The 20,433-nt window shown below is 38.5% G+C and overlaps 1 protein-coding gene across 6 annotated transcripts in view; it reads right to left on the bottom strand.

Annotated features, from left to right (window-relative positions):
* Slc16a7 (solute carrier family 16 member 7) overlaps positions 1–20,433 on the bottom strand; it is a 160,252-nt gene that overhangs the window by 98,939 nt on the left and 40,880 nt on the right. For 3 of the 6 annotated variants that reach the window (XM_028886299.2, XM_028886298.2, XM_028886297.2), the window contains exon 2: positions 12,696–12,786. The gene's annotated coding sequence lies outside the window, so the exon portion shown is untranslated. Of the gene's footprint in view, positions 1–1,847; positions 3,311–4,949; positions 5,301–12,695; positions 12,787–15,817; positions 16,233–20,433 lie in introns of those variants that run through there. The other 3 variants (XM_028886296.2, XM_037196721.1, XM_028886301.2) reach the window with 3 other exon arrangements.

Here is a 20,433-nt window from a genome sequence, read left to right as displayed (position 1 = left end):
GTACCCGCAAGCATGCTGCAAACATTCCACACCACACACAAATGTGTGGGCATGCACACACACAGACATACACAGAGACACAGACACACAGACATACACAGAGACACAGACACAAAGACATACACAGAGACACAGACACACAGACAGACACAGAGACACAGACACACAGACAGACAGAGACACAGACACACAAAGAGACACTAACTCACACACAGATACACACACAGTCTTAGTCATTAGAATCTAAAATATTTTACAGTATCATGGCAAATAATCAATCTATCTTCAGATTATATGTGGATCACTTCAAACTTTGTTTGAATATTCATCTATTACTATTACTGTATACTTTGATTTTAACACTAACTTAAATTTCCTCAATTAAGGAAATTTCAGCCACCTGAAAACTTATAAATTGCAAACTTCTCTAGGTTGTTTATGTGTGCATCAAAATGACTGGCGATATTCTTATCTTTAAGTCTGAGGAACTCCTTTTGTATGGGGAACTTAAATAAACCTAAGCAAATAGACAAGATCCAGTTTTCCAAGTCAAACTGATAAAGGTTTATAAGGCCAAAGGTGAACCGGAAAACATCACCGGCCCCCTGCTCTTTAACTGTACATGCTTTGCCAGCTCGGCTCCAAACTGGAAAGTGGCTAGGGAATAACACATGATTTCCCTTTCAAAACCAGCGTGAGTGTAGACTAATAAACCATCAACTCGTCACCCATGAATAGAGGCCTTGTTTTAGTTCTAGCGTTGTCCATAACATGGCTATGTCCCCTCTCTGGACCCTGTTCCTGGTGTATAAAATGGATGTTTGTTTGTATTCCTACCAGCTCTAAATTTCAATTGCAAAATCATTGTTCATTGTCTGACATTGAATTTCAGCTGAGGAAAAATACCAAAGGAAAACTACATATGTAGCATCACAGAAATATCTAGCTGCTGATGCTATTCAAAGCTCATGTGGTTTGAGTCTAAATCCAACCAACACAAATTTTCTTGGCCTTAGATATTTGTCGAATAAAGATACCAAGTGGGCAGACACTTCAGAAACAAAAACTCTCTGAATTTGTCTAACATGTGCTCCTGTGCCTGAGCAACTGTGCCCTCAATGAAGAACACTTAATGCAGAATAACTGATTCTGAAGGTCACAGAGTGTACACTGTCATCTTCAGCAGCTAGCTTTGAGCGTGAAAATTTAATGGGCAAGGTCTTTAGTCACAACAATACTTTTGTAGAAGTACCACCCGAAATAGAAATCACCTCCTCTCTTCCATCATACCAACCAAACATTTAGGAGCCAACTTACCTCACCTGCATACTCAAACTAACACAGTTCATTTTACTATTTTTTAGCCAAGCACACATACTTATAAGATGCAACAACTTATATAAGGGGAAAAAGGCACTTTATTGTTAGATAACATAAGGTACAAATAGAATTTTAGTGAGTAAAGAATCACTCTTATTTTCAAAAATTTGGTACTGATGATTTAAAACCTTTCCTCCAAACCAAAACTTGGCAGGCTACATACTGTGAGGTATTCTTTTAAATAATTATGATTAGTTTATCTTTCAGCCAGGAGGGCTAAGAACCACAATAATAACTTTTATAGAACATTTAAAAATTCTCTTTGCTACCCCAAGCTCACAATCTCTCATTAGCCTCAATTCAGTCCACTTCAGAAATCAAGTACTTTTCCATGAGGCAACATTTATGAGTTTTAACTCAACTTTCAATAATCTTAAAACATGAAAAAGAATGAAAAGAACAAAAAGAGACATGCCTATAATCTACCAGAGCCAACATGAGCACAGTTTGTAGAAATTTAAAGTTACCTGGAGAGAGAGAAAAGCTGCATTAGCCGCTTGTTGGGGACTCAGAGCTCAGAACACAAGCGATTGATCATTAACTTTTAGCCAGAAGCAAACTTGCACACAGCTCTCCAGAGGCCACGTCTCCGCTTCCCTTCCCTTCGCTCCTCTCAAATAGGGGAAAGGCAGCTCCTTCTCTCTTCTTGAAGAACTTGCTATGACATGCACAATTAGTTCATACTTCACACAGTGGAACGTAGACTGGGCTTAAATTATATCCAGGGTCAAAGAAGGTGACCTGTCTGGCACTTTGAATTGCTACATTTAATCTTCTGATTCTCCTCTGTTGTTGAAGTGGACACATTTTCAAGGGTACTTTTTTCCATCATGTAATTTGATATCATGTCTAGAAGACACTGCAGAAACCCCTGTACAATGTGCAATGCTGTGTCTGGGGAGACAGCATTATGAACGATACTGACGAGGTCAAGTTTACAGAGTTTCATTTTGTTGCCTAAAGTAGTCTTCAGTTGGCTTTCCTAGGTTGCTCTCGACCCTTGTCTTATATTAAGGCATGGCCTCTCAGTGACTTTGAAGTCATAGATTTAGCTAGACTAAGGTGGCCACTGAGCCTCAGCAACTGTCCTGGCTTCACCTCCTCCAGGCTGTGGTGACAGAGGCATGCTGTCACTCTTGGCTTTTTACATTGGTGCTGGGGACACAGGTACCAGGCACTTCACTGACAGCCTTCTCTGCAGCACTGAGGTATTTTGCCAAATAGTTTGCATTCACCACTCATTCTCTAAGTAATATAAGATAGGTGCTACGTAAACATTTTAAGTATGGGGACACTGAGGTGTAGAGTTTCAGTTACTTATGTAAGGTCCTAAAGCTTGGGAATATTGGGTTTTGGCTTCCTTCTCTAGTTTTTCATGGATCTAAGGACCATATTCCTCTCTACTAAACAGCAGACTAATGTCTCCACAGTCAGTAGAGACATAAATGCTAATGGTGAACTTGACAAATCCTGGAATCACCCGGGAAGATGGGAATGTGGGCAAGCATTTGTGATTATCTTGATTACATTTATTGTTGGAGGAAGGCTAATCTTAACACAGGTTCGGATCTCTCATGTCCTAGGAAGAGGGTCCTTGGTAGGGAAAAATGACTGGAGTGCCAACATGCATGCATTCCTTCATCTCTGCCTCTTACTGGGGGCAGATATTATGTACACCGCTCCCTCAAGCCCTGCCTCTGTGACTTCCCACAATGGCGGGTAGCCAGAACTACAAGCAGAAATGAAATCTTTCTCCCTCAAGTTGTTCTGGTCAGAGTATTTTATCACAATAACAGTCAAAAAAATAAGACAAGACTCATGGTTTCCAAAGGGAAAGATTCAGATCTCTAGAACAGAGCACACCAGATACCAGTCAGTTGCAAAATATGCTTCCCAAAGATTTTAATAATGTGTATAATAGTTATAATGACGAAGTAAAAAGAAAATTCTCTTCCAGAAATTCTGATTTATTGACCAAATACAGCAATTATTTTTTTCCAAAAACACGGTAGGTTTCTGCTTTTTCTATTAAAATCCTGAGTTACAAAGTAAAATGAAATAGAAGCATAAGGGAATTCTTTCCTTCTACAAATATAGACTGACGCTGAGGTTTTGATATGGTGACAAACTGTTGTATGGATTTTTCCCACAACATAGTAAACATCTGACAATCTAGAGATGACGTTTTTACGGAAACCTCTTCAAACACACTTTTGTCTTAACAAAGCTCAGCACTTAGCGACTTGTGTCAAAGGACAGATTACAGCAACTTAGCTTAATGACCCGAACAGCTTTATTTCTATTTTAACATCAAGCAGCACTTCCTCCCACTCCACGGAGTGAGTGTTCTAATGGGCTGCGCTCAACAGGATGACCCTAAACACAGAGAAAGGGAAAGCAGACCACACACCCCCACCCCCTAAGAAACCGAGAAGGACTGGCCATTTCAAATATTTGCCCTGTAAACTGGGGGCCCGGGGAGAGCAGGACTGAGGTAACTGACTGGTTAATATTTGGCTTCTTTTGTATGAGATTAAGGTGAGAGGGGAAGGCATTATCTCACCAACTGAAACCGGCCTGCTTGGGAAATGCATTTGATTATCTCCGTAATCTTGCTTTCTCGAGGCAGACATGCAGCTCGTTTTCACTCTTGGTGACCCAGACATTCTGGATTATCGTTAAGATCCAACCACACAGTATCATGGGTCTAGTGGGGACCACGAAGCTTAGACCAGAAAAAAAAATGCCTGTTGTATAATTTTTAACACTATTCAGGGTTCAGAACATTCATTGGGGATACAATTATTATGTAATACAAATGACTGAGCAACGGAAAATAACTCCACTGTGCACTCTTCAGATTACCTCAGTTTCTTAAAAATAAAATTGTTAAAGAATAAATGTTCATGAAGTTGTTTGCTTTATCTGTTAAAGGGTGGCAATAATACTCAATCTTATACATAGAAAAGAACACTAATGTCAATAAATAAGCACTATTAACTATACCACAAGTGGCCACTTGATTAAGCTTCTATATGTATAATATTTTGTTTCAATATAACAAGATAGTCTAAGTAGAGAAATAAAAAAATATGCTTATGTCTGATATGTAAAAATTTGGGGGTTAGAAAGGGAAGGGAGAAATTATTATACTGTAATCCTAAAAATTAAGTAAAAGCAATTCTGTAATCAATAAATAATTTCACAAGACCTACATGATTGTCAAGAATATGCATAACTTATTTTACACTTTTAGTGTCTTTCATTTACTGCTATTACAATGTTCAATCCTTAGAAATTCTCTGTGCTGAATAAAATCACATTGTTAGGTTTACAGAATATGCTAGGAAAGGTTACAAAGCTCAAATTCTGTCATCCATTTGCTTTGTAAATATACAAGGTACTTTTTCTTCTCACAAGGTATTGCTTTTATTAAATTGTTTTAACATGTTAAATATCCACTCTTATTAACTCTACCAAAAATTAAATTTATCTAGAAGTCATTTTAAGGGTTAACATTTGCTGTAGTTGAAAAAAAAAAAATAGCCAGTGTAGCTGGCTTGACTCACCACACGGCATGGACCTTGAGTCTAGGGCCTTGCACAGGCTACAACTCTTGTGCCACTGAGCCATCCAAGCTTTCTCTTTCTTCTTCTTCTTTTTTTAACTAACAAGAAATACGCTATATGAAAAGCACAGAGAAGTCCCACACTTGCAGTTGTACAGTCAACTCTGTGGGCTGTGAGATAAAGACAGCTGTGTTGGCTGCATGTACCTCTGAGAAAGACAAAGGCAAAAGAGCCCTGTTCCTGCTCACTGAGCCCTAGGGAGACCGGGGTAGAAGGTGACTAACCTTTGCCAAGGTTACATGCTCTCAAGAGTAATTCTGGAGCTGTGAGCATGAAAAGGTTTGCTCCTTACAGACCCCCAAGTTTTTAGCACGCTTCAATCAGTTCAGAAAGAGGACATAGTCTTAGAAAATCTTGATGAATAGCATGTGTGGTCTTGGAACAGGTTATTTAGCCCATGCTTGAATCATGACAATAAGTTCCTGGCAATAGATTTGTTTATATTCTTATTCCCAAGTTTCACACAGTCATTGCACATTTCCCTTGTGAGGTTTTGATGTTGTGCACATTATGACTAAATGTTACAAACTGGAAGAATGAGCAAAACCCATGCTTTTCACCTGATTAAAAAGCCTAACAGAGAGCCCAGGTACATATTTTAGAAGGAAATTAGTTGAACAGCAAACAGACAAAAATAAAACAAATGACTCTCAACGTGATCTGAGTATCTATTTGTTTTCTGAGTTGTAGTTTTTTTTTTTTTTTCTCTGTTTTCTTTCCTGGAAAAAGTACTATATCCTTCATATTCATTGAACAGAACTCACTGTGATTTTTATATTATGAATTCTAGAACACAATAGAACTCAAAATTAGCAGACAGCAGAGGGAAATGATCCTAGTTCATTTCCTGAGTTAATTATCCCTCGGAATCACAACATAAAAGGCATCTTGTTTGTAACTTTGGTATCAAGGACAAGAAGAGAGCTATCCATTAAATTTGCATCATGGAGTCATCCCTTTAAGGTTTCAACATATCAAAGGAAAATAAAACAGGATGGACAAAGATGTTAAAAAAATATGCAAGTATTCTACCACCTCAGAGCATCTCTCCTTCATGGAAGTCAATAGAGCAGAAGCACGAAAAGGTGACTTAGGCGCAGGAGAGGTTTAGGTCCTTTCCTTCTTTGGTTTTGCCGGGCAGTACACCGCAGCATATTCAGCTAACAGATGGGCATATTCAGAAACAGTGCACCTTCCCATCTCAGAACTCATGATTTCACAGAACTCCGTGGCATCACCCTCAGCATGGACCAGCCCCGCTGCCTTCTGTCCCAGGCACCAACATTCTGCCAGTGACTCAGCATGAAGTCCAGACTGGCAAAAATGATGTCCCTGCTACCTTACGAGATCAAAGTTTCCGACCACACAGACTCACCTTTCTTTCCTTTCATGGGTGCCTTGAAGTTCAATAACTGTAGTAGCCTCCAATTTTTATCCATCCATCTGTCTGATTACAGACCACACCTGCCTACCTGCCCAACCCACATGGGAATTCCAGAAACATTTTTTTAAAATAAAATATAGTATGATCAGAGTGTGCATTCCACGCACTGTTACAGGCAACAGCACCAGGATGCATATCTCAATGTCCTTCGGGTTTTTAATGTCATTTGTAAAATGAGGAGCGGTTATTTATACTGTTTTTAAAAACCACACTGGCATTCACCCTTAACAAGGTATCCACAAGTTAAGTTAAAGACTGCTTTAGACAGACTGTCTCAGACACATCACCTCACTGGGAGTGAGAAGCTTCGATGTCTGAGAATGATTTAAATGAATAAATTAGTCAACTCCTAAGTCATTCTAAGATATTCTGGTAAAAACCTCTTTTTACTGCTATTTTAAAGGAAAGCATAAGCCCTTCACCTGATGATGTCAGAAAATAGCAATAAAGAAATGAAGGGCCAGCCAGATGATTCAATGAATAAACTTTCCATAAAATCTTGATGATCTGAGTTTGATTCCCAGAACCCAGAACCCACGTAGACATGGAAGGAGGGAACCAACTCTGGAAGGCTGTATTCTGACATCCATAACAGTGTTATGTCACATGTATATCTCACACACATACCTACACACCCATGTGCGCACACACACACACACACACACACACACACACACACACAAAATAACGTTAAGAACTAAAATTCAACTTTCTTCAATAGAAGATAAGTGTATACGTATGACAGATGACCAATATGTCCCTGAACCCTAATCAGAGAAGCTTCCTCTTGCACTAGGGTAATTAAAACTGGACCGAGTGCAAAGAACGAGAGACTTTAGAAGAATCAGCCACAAATGAAGCAGCTACATCATGCCTCTCCCCTCAAGGCTCGGGGAATCTATTCAGAAGACAGAACAGAAAGGCTGTGAGCGCCAGAGGTGATAGATGGCTTCAAGGAAACAACACTGTGCAGATAAAACAGGACTGATGGGAACTCACAGCGACTGTGAGAGCATGTCCAGGAACTACACAAGTTCAAGTCAGATGTAAACCACAGCACAGAGAAGGGGAAGTAGATACAAATACCACCTCTAGTCAAGAAAACGTTTGTAACCTGTAGTTTCTGGGACAGGAGAAGTCATTTGTCATCAATGGAGTGACACTGGGTATATCCACCCATACTTAGTAGTAGTCAGCCAACAGAAATGGGACTCTGTGATTTTTTTTCTTCTTTTTTAAAATAAAGAGAAAGAACATACACTTAGGGGTAAGGAAATGGAGGAAGATCTGGGAGGATGTAGGGGTCAGAGAAAGTATAAGGTCAAACTATGTTGTATGAAATTCTCAAATAAAAACATGTTAAAAAGGGAAATCTAATAAAAAAGGATGAAAAGTAATGCAAAGTCATACAGGAAACACAGTTAACAGGAGTTTTAATCATGCCTGAAGCTTGATAGCAACACACAAATATAATAATAGTAATAATAATAGTAATAATAATAATAATAATGCCATAACTAAAAGTAAACTTTAAAAATGAACATTATTATAAATTCACACACGAGGACAGTTAATGGAAATTGTAGCACACCTGAGGCTTGATAGGCTTCAGTGTTCTGTCTTCCTGTCTGCTATTTCTCTGCGTAGACTAGATCTCCTTGCTGACCCCCTAGCAACAGAGGACAAAGGCCTCCTTTGCCTTTCATGGGCCATGTCACCAGCCCAGAGTCCTCCCTGGGTCTCTTTGTCCTGCTTTCTCACCCGTTTCCCTACATAGTCTAACATAACCCACTGCTTGCAATTCTCTGCACTATAGGACTGGGGTTCCAGGTTCCCAATTTTGTTATAGATATTGGCTTTTACTTATCAGTGTGGACTTCTAGCCTATTCTGGAACACCTTGAACAAGCTGCATAACCAGAGTTTCAGGCTTACCACCTACCTAGTGATTTCACATAGTTTCTTATGCAAAAAACATCTGCTAAAACAATGCTATAGTCTATTCTACATTTAGATGATGAATTTTTCAAGAAAAGGGAAAAATCAAAAATGTGCATCCCCCCAAAAAGCTAAGCAAGGGTGGTGAGGTCATCCCCATGCTCCTTCTCAGGTGTCTTACTTAGGAGAGATGAATTTGGAGGTGAACACTGTGATTCCTTTTCTAGGACAGATTCTCTTTCTAAGAAGAGAAAGCTGAGCTTGGAGATAAATTCAAATTAAAATCTCCACTTGATTATGTATTCAAACCACATTCTCTGGTGCAACATCAGGTTTAAGAATTGAGTAGATGCATCTGAAAAGCTAGCTGAATCTGCCTTTTTCCTCCTTGTGCTTAATTAATTAGTTTAACCAACATTTAGTGGGTGGCTAGCGTACAAAAGCCATTATGGAAAGACAAGGAGCGATGTCAAGGTAAGTAAGGCTGGTGCTCTTTTATATGTACTCTCCTTGTGATGAATATAGATGTGTACAGAGCTACCCAGCCAGAATTATTAAAGCTATAATAGTGGCATAGTCTTAATAGAGTCATCAATGTCCTATAGAGCCTGGTAGGATTTAATTCAGCAGCACAAGAATTCACACAGATTATATGTGTGATAGAAAGCTCATAAAACCATGTACTACAGGCGTCCTCTGTATCACAAAGCTTCTAAGAAATGCTACGTTCTGATTCTCTGGATGATATAGAAGAATCATTTCCTTGTATCTGAAAACATTATCCTCTCTGACCCAACTTTTTAGGGATGCATTAGCAAATACAATGACTTAGTCTTGACATGAACTCAAAATTTGTTGTTCTGAACCATAGAATTTTTTTCCTAGGTGTGAGACACTGCCCATGGAATCTGGAAACTGTTGCTAGGACTATAGGTTGCTCTCCACAATCTGGCAGCAAGGTCTCATCGCTAAAGAAAACACCTACACAGCTCATTGAACATGCAGAAGTCAAGCTGGTGTCTACAGAGAGCCTTCACCCATACTTTCTAGTCTCTTTGGTACAGGAAAGCAATAGGCTACCAATAGAGAAATATAAATATGAAGGTAGCCACAATCTCTTTGATCTACAACGGTGTCTTGTATGCAAGATATAATACGATAGTGCAATGGGGGCAAAAAGCTTGTGGGAGTGACCAACCAATATCTGATTTGAGTAAAGGCCTACTCCATGAGATCAAGTCCTTATCTGATACCACTTGAGTGACCAAGAACCTGAGACTAGATAGGCCAGGGACCTAGGGGGAAACTACTACTGTTTTAAAAAGAAAAAAAAATCAATAAAATGACTGAAATGACATTCTGCTGTACTCATGGATCAGATTAATAAAGTAAATATAAAAAAAGATAGATGTTGCCTGTGTAGTAGATGGGAAGTAACAAAGTGATAGACAGCTGGACATTGTCAGGGAGTGAGAGACTTTGGAGCACCTACTCCTAAATGGGATGTCTTCATCAAAGCCTTCCTCTCAAGCAAGACTCAGTGATCTATGCAGAAGAAAGGGTGGAAAGATTTTTTTTTAAGAGCCAGAAGTGATGGATGACTTCAAGGAAACAGCCTCTTCCTGACACAACAAGACTGATGTCCATACAAGCTCTCAGGAGTATTCAAGACTGCAGCCCATACAAGGCATGCACAGGTTCAAGATAAACAGAGTCACAGCATTGAAAGGAGAAGTGGACATGGGCTACCACATCTAACCAAGAAGTTATATGCAACTGATGCTTGCTGGCAGAGGGAAAAGTCAGTTTTGTTCAGTGAAGTCTCACTGGGTATATCAACCCATACCTTAGGGAAGGCCCCATGCCCAAAAGTAGCTGGGCAAAACAAAACAAACTTAATAGTATTTTTGTAGAATTTTGTCTCATTTTTGCTTTGCTTGAGCATTTTGTTGTTGTTGTTGTTTTATGGTGTTTTTACTTGTTTATTTTGATTTTAGTCTCTCTCTGTCGTGTGTGTGTGTGTGTGTGTGTGTGTGTGTGTGTGTGTTATGCATGTGTTTGTTTTTGTTGTTGTTTTGGAGAGAAAGAGAAAATAAAGAACATAAAGTTGGGTGGGTAGGAATGCGGGAAGAATCCAGAAGGAATGGAGAAATTGGGGGAAGAAGAAAATGACCAAAATATATGGCATGAAAAAAACAAACAAAAAGACACTACCCAAAATGTTTCAGGCCAATTGTTCCTGAAAGGAAAAGCCCCATTTGCTCATTAGCCCCGATGTGAACCCACAAGATCATGAGAAGGCTCACAGGGGCTCACAGTGACTGAACTGACAACCAGGGAGCCTGCGTGGGACTGGCCTAGGACCTCTGCACTTACGTTACGGTTGTGTCTTTCTTGTAAGATTCCCAGCAGTGAGAGCAGGGAATGTCTCTGACTCTGCTGCCTGCCTTTGGGGGCCCATTCCTCCTCTTGGATTGCCTCATCCATCCTTAACACAAGAGGAGGAGTCTAGTCTCACTGCAACTTGATATACTTTGGCTGGCTGTTATCCGTGAGAGGCCCGCCTGTATCTGAAGAGAAACAGTGGCGGATGAGTGGATTGGGTGGCAAGCAATGACTTGTATAGACTTCAAACTCATCTTTGAGGCTACCAAAGGCCTGTACATGTCCACATCATCAGTGCTTTGGGGAAAGCCCCTCGGAGCTCCATGACTCTCAGCTGTATTTAGGTAAATGAGATATGAATTAGGAAGTGTTGGAAAAGTGAATTGTAACGTGAAAATGGAAGGACTTGCCTGAACAGTACCACAAATATGCCAGCTCTATTTGAGAATGACACAGAAATCTCATTTAGCCCACAGCGCAGTGACATTGTCTGTTTCTTAATCACACACCAAACAGACTCGTGAGTAGAATATCTAAGTCCCCAATTGAAATAAGTGGCTTCCCTCGTGCTTCAGATGTCTGGGTAGTAGAGAACATATTTTGTTTTGATTTTTTTCCCCTACAGAAAGCAGGGGGAGTACAAAGACAAGCACAGACAGGCTGCTCTGTAAGAGTAAGGCACAATTAAAAACAGTTTGGCACACACGGCACGGTACCACTGGCCTGTGTGTGGGAAGCTGGAAAGAGTAGACAGATCTCACCACACTGGTAACTCTGCTGAGTGCCTCTATCCCACTTCAGGGATCCCTGGGGGTTCAGCCCTGTACCTGAAAAGCCTCGTAAAGATACCACTTCTCCATTACCATTTAGGAAGTATGTATCGCATGTTGGCTGAACAAATTAAAATATGTATCTTGCCATATAGATCCTATGACCAAGTTTCTAGCAGATTGACCAACTATACGTTTCTTACCTAGAGAGCTACCACCATTGCCAGATGAAGAACTTCTCTACCCATCCACCTAACAAGCACCTCTTACAGTACATCATGGAAAGCAACATTCTGCATATGTTTCCTTTACTTTCAAAACATTTCTTATCTAGGCCTCTTCTTACAGGATGTTATACACTTGCTGGTGCCAAGATATCTGCATGCTTGAGCAATGATATCAACACAAACAGACTAACTATAAAGAGGCTAAGACAGAAAGGTGAGTGATTCCCATGAAAGGAAGCATTGCAGTCTGCTAATTATGTTTAAGTAATATTTAACTAATTAATATTTATGATAGTCCAAACAAGGCAGAGAATGACTTAAAAGCATGGCATTTAAAAAATGAACGTAATATCACATTGTGCTGTTAACACAATTTAGTTTCATTAAAAGATGTCTAGCCCAATGGCAGCCCCCTCCTAAATTTTGGACACCATTAGGTCTAATCTTTTTTAAAAAGAGAGTAATTTTAGGGACATATTAGTTAAGGAATAAATACAACAATCACAACAATACATTTATTTGGCTTCCGAGACCTGTCAAATTTGCTCCAAGTACTTCAAATACACTAAAACGATTTTTGTCACAGCCAATAGGAAGAAACTTTGTAATGTTCTCATTTTATAAGTTAAAAATACTGTATTGAACAGATTTTAATCAGGAAGCAACAGAGCTAAGAGTTGAAACCAGACAACAGAGGCTACAGTCTAAGCTCTTAACAATGAAGATGATGGAACATGCCAGGGAAGTGTATCCACCATGAGCCACATAACCTATGACAAACATGCTCAACAAGCATAATCTGTTAGGGGATAAAACTCAGGATGAGAGTCAAGATTTCTTCCTGAGAAAATGTCCAATTCAACAAATGTCATGATTCAGGGAAACAGACAGACGGCAATGCACTGCACATCAAAAGAACTCACAAGGCAGATCTATGGATACTCTCTTCTGAGTTCACGGTGCCCAGATATCCTTGTCTGGCTCCAGGAAAGTGTCACATCCCACATCTGACTCCTGGAAGTATCAACAAGAGAGTACGCACTTAAGTATCGCAGCACATGTTAACCAGAAGGTGCACACTTGTATGTCCCAACTAGTTCTACCACGCAGCTTTCTCTTGCCTCGGCTGTAATTGCTGCGGACTTTCTCTCAACGCTGTAGTGTGATTTAAGTTCTCCAGTAGGCATGGAAGGATCGTTTAGCTCAGTGAGCTCGTGCCAGCAGCAGCAGCAGCAGCAGCAGCAGCAGCAGCAGCAGCAGCAGCAGCAGCCCCGTGTTCTAACTGCGGTGCCCCTCTCCTGTCTTCTCTCCCTGCTCAAGTTTACACAATTGGAGGTCCTTGCAAAAAGTTGTAGATTCATTTCAATCGACCGCCTTTGAACTTTTAGAATAATGTTCTTTCATCCTCAGAGTGGTGATTCCCTGTACTTTTAGTAAGATAATGTTTATAAGGGTGTACATGTGTTTGCAAACTGAAAACTTGAGATTTCCATAAAAACACAAGAAATCCCACTGATATTAACTAAAAACCCAAAGCAACATTTCAGTAAGACATTAAACAATGTTCCGGAAACACCACAGAATATAATTAAAATCTGACCATCTATATTCCTTGATTCTGTGGAATTTGTAACAAAATTTTCACTTCTTTGTCCAATTCACTTAACTTGGAAAAGGGAAAAGAAAAGATACAATAGTATCTACCCCCAAATCATAACTATTAATCAAATTAACGTTTTGAAAATATCTTGTGTAGTAATTATCAATGAAATAGTCATAAAATAATAGTCACCACTATTAATATTTGTTACTTAAGCAGAAAAAATAACTATTTAATATAAAGGAATAAATACAAAACCCCTGCTGATTCTCTATTTGAAAAATAAGACGTATGTAAATGATACATTTTTTCTGATTACTAAAGCAATGTAATTAACTTTCAGGTGTGACTGAGAAGATCAGACATCTATAGCTGGTCAGAGAAAGCTTACTGAAGTCCTCTCCTAGGAGCAATGATAAGAGAGGACAGAGGTATATGATCTCTGCAGTTAGAACTGTTACATTTTCCTGACCTGGTCAGAGAGCATTGATTGACCATGTGGTATACACAGAGGGGGATTCAACAGGCAATCTGTTCACTATATAAATTCCAAGATTATAATAACCAGATTTCTTACACACTATTGTCTTCAAGAAGGAAGTCTTGTAAAACATGTCAATTCTATATGCAAAAGCCTCCTTGTCACAGTAATTAAACTCACTTGATTTTAAAATGCAGAATAAAATACAGTTCACCAAGTTACTCCAATTACCATGTTATGATAAGTAAGATTGACATATTTGACTAAAGCGTATTTAAGGCCATAACATCTACTAGGGTTGACTTCCTGTTTTCAGTGATAGCTATGGAAACACGCACTTTTGAATTTATTCCATTTATAGATATGGTTTACTGGACTTCTGGATTTATTTCACTTATAAATATGATGGTTTATTGGTATTATGTTACAATTCACGTTTGTCTACATATTTATGTTACTTGCATCATGATCTTGAAAGCAATAGTGCCCATATTTTGATTCTCAAGTGAGATAAAATACTACTAATATTTAGGGAAAATAGCAATACCGAGAATGAGATAAGGAAGTTTTCCTTTTTATTTCTTCCTTTTCTCTCAACTACATTTTTTTTAAAATGAAACATAAGAAATTTGCTGATTTTCATCCCTAACTTTGGATTCTTAGTTCTTCAATTTACATTATTTTGTCATATAGAGATTTATATCATGTCTATCAGATACATTAAAAAAAAAAGAGGCAGCTAAATAAAACAAAAACAAAACAAAACAAAACAAAAAAAACCTTTTTCTTTTTGGTTTGGTTTGAACTTACAAGTAACTTTCACCTTGGTGTATCCAACCTTCTAAAAACCCTTGTCCAAAACACAGAGAGTTTAACAAGACTTTCATGTATTTAAGAACAATTTGTTTCATAATCCCATGAATATAAAACCACAGGCTGTATTTAAAAAGAGCCCCCAAAGTAAGAGAATTTTCTTGATTTACAGTTATTCAACAATCAACACAAATACAAAAGGAATGAAAAACACTGAGAAAAAAGTTCAGGTATGAATATCTGAGTCTGGAAAGCTAAGCTAATGTATAATCTTTTATCAGACAAACATTTTTCTTTTGGACATAGCCTAATGTTGCAGCTGTAACTGTCCTAGAACTTATGTATCTCAAGTTGATATCCAACTGGTGGCAATTCTCCTGCCTCAACCTCCCACTCACTGTAATTATAGACACATATCACACTCAACAATATTTTTCATTTCCAAATTTTGGAGAGCTTGATTAGGTAGTTGAAATGGCCATTTATTTCCTATATATATTCTGCTATTTTAATACTCTGGCATTTTGTAAGGCATCTGTACCTAGCCTTCTCATGACTTGATTCAAAATTTTCAGTTGTGAACAAGATGAGTTAGCTAGGACATATGATACCTTCTAACCAAGGAGAAAACACATTTTAATAAACTTGGAAGTGACACACACTTGATAAAGTTCTTTATTTAAAGAGTAATGCAATTAGTTAGGCGCCACTATATACCTAGTAAAATATAAAGTGTAAGGCAATTAAACACCATTCATGGTTTATTATCTGCAACGTGATGAAATCAGAAAAATTTAAGCTGTTGAATGCAAATTGTACTGATGTCCTTAACAAATCAGAACTGGCTCAAAATAAAGGACTATTTCAGAAACCAGAGTAAATGTAGCAGAAATATGTAATGCTGTTGAGATTCCCATTCAGATTTTTCAGGAGAAATGAAAGATCATCTATCCTCTTAGAAGAAAGTTTCTCCCTTTAATTCAGAAGCATTTGCTAGTCGGGATCATGCTTGTGAATACTTAGTGGTCATTAGGGCTTAGCAAAAATTGCCTTGAATAAAATTTGATTAATATCTGGATCATAATCCCATGCATTATTACAGCAGTTAGTGTTAACAATGAAGACAAAACAACAGAGAAACTAGCCACTACCTTTCTTTAAATCTCCTCTCTCCTTCCACAAAAGCCCCCAAAACATGTTTGTTTTGGAAGCAACTGGTGAACAGTGCAGAAGGAGAATTTAAAGTGAGTGAGTAATGACAAGGGCAAACACATAGGAGTCACATCAGCTGACCAGCAGCTGACTAACCCGAGGTGGAAGAATGCAAGGGCGTTATTCAAGGGCAAAGAATAACATTCTTTTAGTAGCTGAAAGGCTGGTATGAGACAGCATGTCCTCCTCTAACAACCCCCCTCCCCCGAAACAAACCCACTGTGTTAAGATTATGCACTCACCAAAGGTGACCTTTGGAAGTCAGGAGGCAGATTACAAAAGCCTTTACATTCAACTACAGAGCCTTTCCTATGGCTACAATGTGAATGCAGGTTCATGGTCAAATCCAAAGAGTTCTATTGTATTCTTCAGTAAATATTATCACCTAACATCTGTAAACAAGCCTAAAACAGCTGAACTATGAGGCAACTAGAAACTCAAGAAACAGCACCCACTGCCTTAGAATAAAAAAAGAGAGAACATTACCCTAAAGATTATTTTTTTATCTCAAAGCTTTAGCAAAAATATTGAATGAATGAATCTTATTCACTTATCTTTGAGCTAGGGGTGTAAACATTCTTTTTTCCTATTCAAATCAAAGATGAAAAGAGTCGACAGGCAGTGAAAACCAATCTGTTCACTGTTGTACTAAAAATTAACCATTAAGAGCTGGAAAGCCAAAATACATTGCAAGCACCTATCTATATCAGCTTGTCTAGTCAAAATTTCACCAGGTAGAGTTATGGTAATACTAAGCTAGAGGTGTAGCCAGCAGTGAAGGGTTGGGGCGGGGGATGCAGAAGGAATAGACAGACAGCAATGAAGACAGACGCCTGATTTATATCTCATTCTCTGAAGGCAACTGTACACAAGATCCTTTACAGATACTGTCTTTACACATGATTAGGACTGAGAAGTATGACACAGAGCTGTGGAGAAGAGACCTCAGAGATCTCTAGCTAGAGAGTGTGGGGCTGAGCTTGAACCAATGCTGCTCCACTCTGAAGTTCCCTGCTGAATTCACTAGGAGTGCACATCCACCATGGGCAGATCTCAGCTTGTGTTTGAATAGAAGAGGAAGACAGAGGAAGGCAGACATGTTCCTGAATCTGATCATTGACTTGGACTGGGGGACTTTCAGTTGGCCTTGCCTGGTTGTTCTATTCTTCCTATTCAGTTGTCCTTGGAGAATTATTTTGGGGAAAACAATGTTTCAAAACCAGAGTTTCTGCATAAATAATAGAAACTGAACTAACAATGAAATTTAGTTTTAAGAAATTTTCAACTTTTTAAATTCTAGGATATGGGATTGAAGGAAATGGATTAGAACTACAGAGATAGATTTTTTTAATTCAATATAAGAAAAAATCTAAAAGTAAAATTGAGTACTCCAGTCTTCCCAAACATTCTGCTAAGGCTAACATCCCCATTTCAGAAGCAAGAAAGACTAGATACAATGAATTTGAGATCTTGATGTTGTAGAGTTTTAAGGATAGGAGTTATTATTGGATCTTGAGCTTTCTCATCCTGTCCACAAACCCAAACAGTTAGAAATATTATTTATAAACAAATATCTAATGTATTCATAACAAATGCATGAATGGACTATATGATAAATAAAACATTCACGCTAAGCTTCATTAAGTCTTCTGCAAAAGTTCACTTAATACTGTCATGCATCCCCTTGATTTTTTTATATATTATTGAACAATTGAATATATTCAGCAAACTCAAATTGCTTAATTTATATTACAGTTACCAAAGTGCTAAAATAGTATTGGTTTAATATGTACCAACAGTATAAATTCATTGAGGATGAAGATGCTTACATATAAGCACAAATTGTGACATGTAAAGTCTAAATGTTAAATACAGACTAATTCTTTCAAAAATGAAACATAAAAACTATTTTAAATATGTACTTATATCAACATTAGAATTTATTAGTCAAATATTAACCAAACCCACAAAACCAGATGCATAAATCCAGTTAATTTCATCCAGTTTCTATTCTGAATTCAGTCGCAAGGAACACAAGACTAGTACCCTAAGAAGTGCATCATGCTGACTTCCTTCAAAGAAAATATGTTAAATCAGGGCATATGAGTATTTGCCAGAAGCAGGAAAACTCAGTCAAAAATCTACCAACATGACAGCCCCAGTTCTCATGATGTCTCTCTGGTTATTGCTCTCACTAAATAAATAAGCTGCTTCCTCTAATTATTAATTCTATTTCTCTGCATATTATTCACCCAGCTGTGCAAATTCCCATTTGGGCCACTCTCTCTACTCAGTCATACACTTTGAGTGCCTTTCTCAGTCTTTTCCACCCTGTAAACTTCCACATTTAAAAAAAAAAAAAAAAACACCTCTTCAACCAGGACACTGTATCATCATCAAATTCTTTTCTCTTTTAGAATTTCTTCTCTATACATTAAGGCTCAGTGCAATCAGTCTGTGGCCATTGTATTTTTATCTTTTAACCTTCACGAAAAGAAATCCATCTTATTTGAGGTTCATTTCAAAGCCACATCATCCTAAATAACAAGACTCATCTATCTTCTTTGAGATCATTTCTTCAAGACCCATTTTTCATCATTCTAAAATACTATCATAATTAATTATGGTAATCAATACTCACAGAGTGCAATCAATAATGTCATCATAGAATTCATGACCTCTACTGGACTCTTATTTCTAAAGGAATTCGCTTCCAACTTGGACTTCATGGCCACTGTGACTATCTCTGTTATGAGGGTCTTCAATATTGATACTGTATTTCCAAATTATAGATGCCTGTCTTTTATACAGTCTTTGCCATCCTTCTAGAATCTCCTTGACATTGGGTAGATCCTTGACACATCTTCCAAATTAAGAGTCATCTCCCAGCCTCTTGACTTGTCTTCTCCACACATTCAGGGCTTCATCGGGAAGCTCAGCATAATTCCAATTTTGTTACCAACCCATTAAACACATGGTCTTTTGCTTTGTCGAAATAGTAATAATTGGTGGGTAATAACTGCCAGCAACCCCAGGCCTTACAATGCCCAATGTCTAAGTGCTGTACTGCTAGATTTCACAGTCTTACAGTTCTAATCTATGAGTTAGGAGCCTTTTGTTCTGGACTTGAAAAGCTATGGAACATAGCACCTGATCTTTGTGTTGGGGGCTTACAGTCTGGGATTGGCAGTTCATTGTAATTCTAGGTTTCTAGCAGCAGTGAGGAACTGCAGCATGCAGCAGCAACCAAGAACAGACAATGTCTGTTCCTGTTACAGCTCTTGAATAGACGTTGGATGCTGAGACCCTCACACTACTCAACTGCATGTGTGACACTCCCAATGGCCACTGGTCCAGCTCTTGGAGTCAAGACGTCTGAGAGCCTTGGTCTTTAAAGTCTTTACAGCTTCTTAGGAATCTTTCCATAACCAGAGTTTGTAGTTTCTCAGAGCTGGGCATGGCCCTCTGGGTTTCTAATGTCTCCATTGCCTGTCATTTCTGTCCTGGTTACTCTCTCTAGGTCTTCAGATGACTTCTCATTACCACCACCACGGATCCTGACTATTTTCACTATGGCTCCCATTCTGAAGCCACCTCCACCATCTTGTATTTGTTATCAGACCACCCATGGGAGTAATCATAAAAACCCAAAGTAGGAATTAAAAGACCACCTGAGACACTCCTACGCTTGCACTAAATGTTCTAATGACATTTAATGTTCTAATAATCTCACCCCCACCCCAGCTCTTTTCACATTATTTCACATCTCCGAGTCTTTCCTCCCTTAATGTGTGAGGTCCTATTAAAGAATTGTCTGGTTTTTCAGTTAAGCGAGCTCCTACTTACTCCTCAAAACCACTTTTAAAGCTTCTCTCCTACGAGTGGGGCACACCAGAAAGACTATTAAAAAGGGAATCAGAAGACTCACTCAGAGAATAAATTTTCAGGGGACGCAGTAAGAAGGAAGCCTCACACTGAAGAGGCACACACTCCAGCTGTGAATGTGGCCAAACTCAACGTCCTGAGCGGACTCTATGCATCATGAAATTTTACTTAATGTTTATCTTTTGCAGCTCAACTGCAAAGTTCTTAAGCATGAACTTCTCAAATGATAATGTTTCTAGTGAAGGGCTGAGCATGCCCTACAGACTCCATTAATGACGATAGCTTCAATTCTTTCTTTCCTTTTCTTTCACAAACATTTGCACTTTGCAAAAGCATATAAAGCACTCCCTGATGGCTCAGAAACATAGTCTTATGCTTTTGAGATTTTTCCAGTGATTACAAATGCATCTCCGACTGTTCAGAAACTGCCATGTTCTCTTTCCTGCGAAGAGATTTCAGAAGAGAGGAAGAGAAGGGGAGAAGGTGTGCTGCATTTCATGTTCATCAAGGAGAAAGGAAACATCGCACAAACAGGTCACTGATTTTTCTACAGTCCAAAAATTACTTAAGGGCTAGTTATTTATAATATTACAAAATAAGTCCACAGTATGTTCTGAAACTGAAATTGAAGATTTTAGCTTTGGACCTCCTAAAGCGCCCAGGTTATATG

The sequence above is a fragment of the Peromyscus leucopus genome, chromosome 18, assembly GCF_004664715.2.
Source record: "Peromyscus leucopus breed LL Stock chromosome 18, UCI_PerLeu_2.1, whole genome shotgun sequence".
Taxonomy (NCBI): Eukaryota; Metazoa; Chordata; class Mammalia; order Rodentia; family Cricetidae; genus Peromyscus; species Peromyscus leucopus.
Note: the sequence above shows the minus strand (reverse complement) of the source record. Positions and strands in the feature narration are given on the sequence as shown.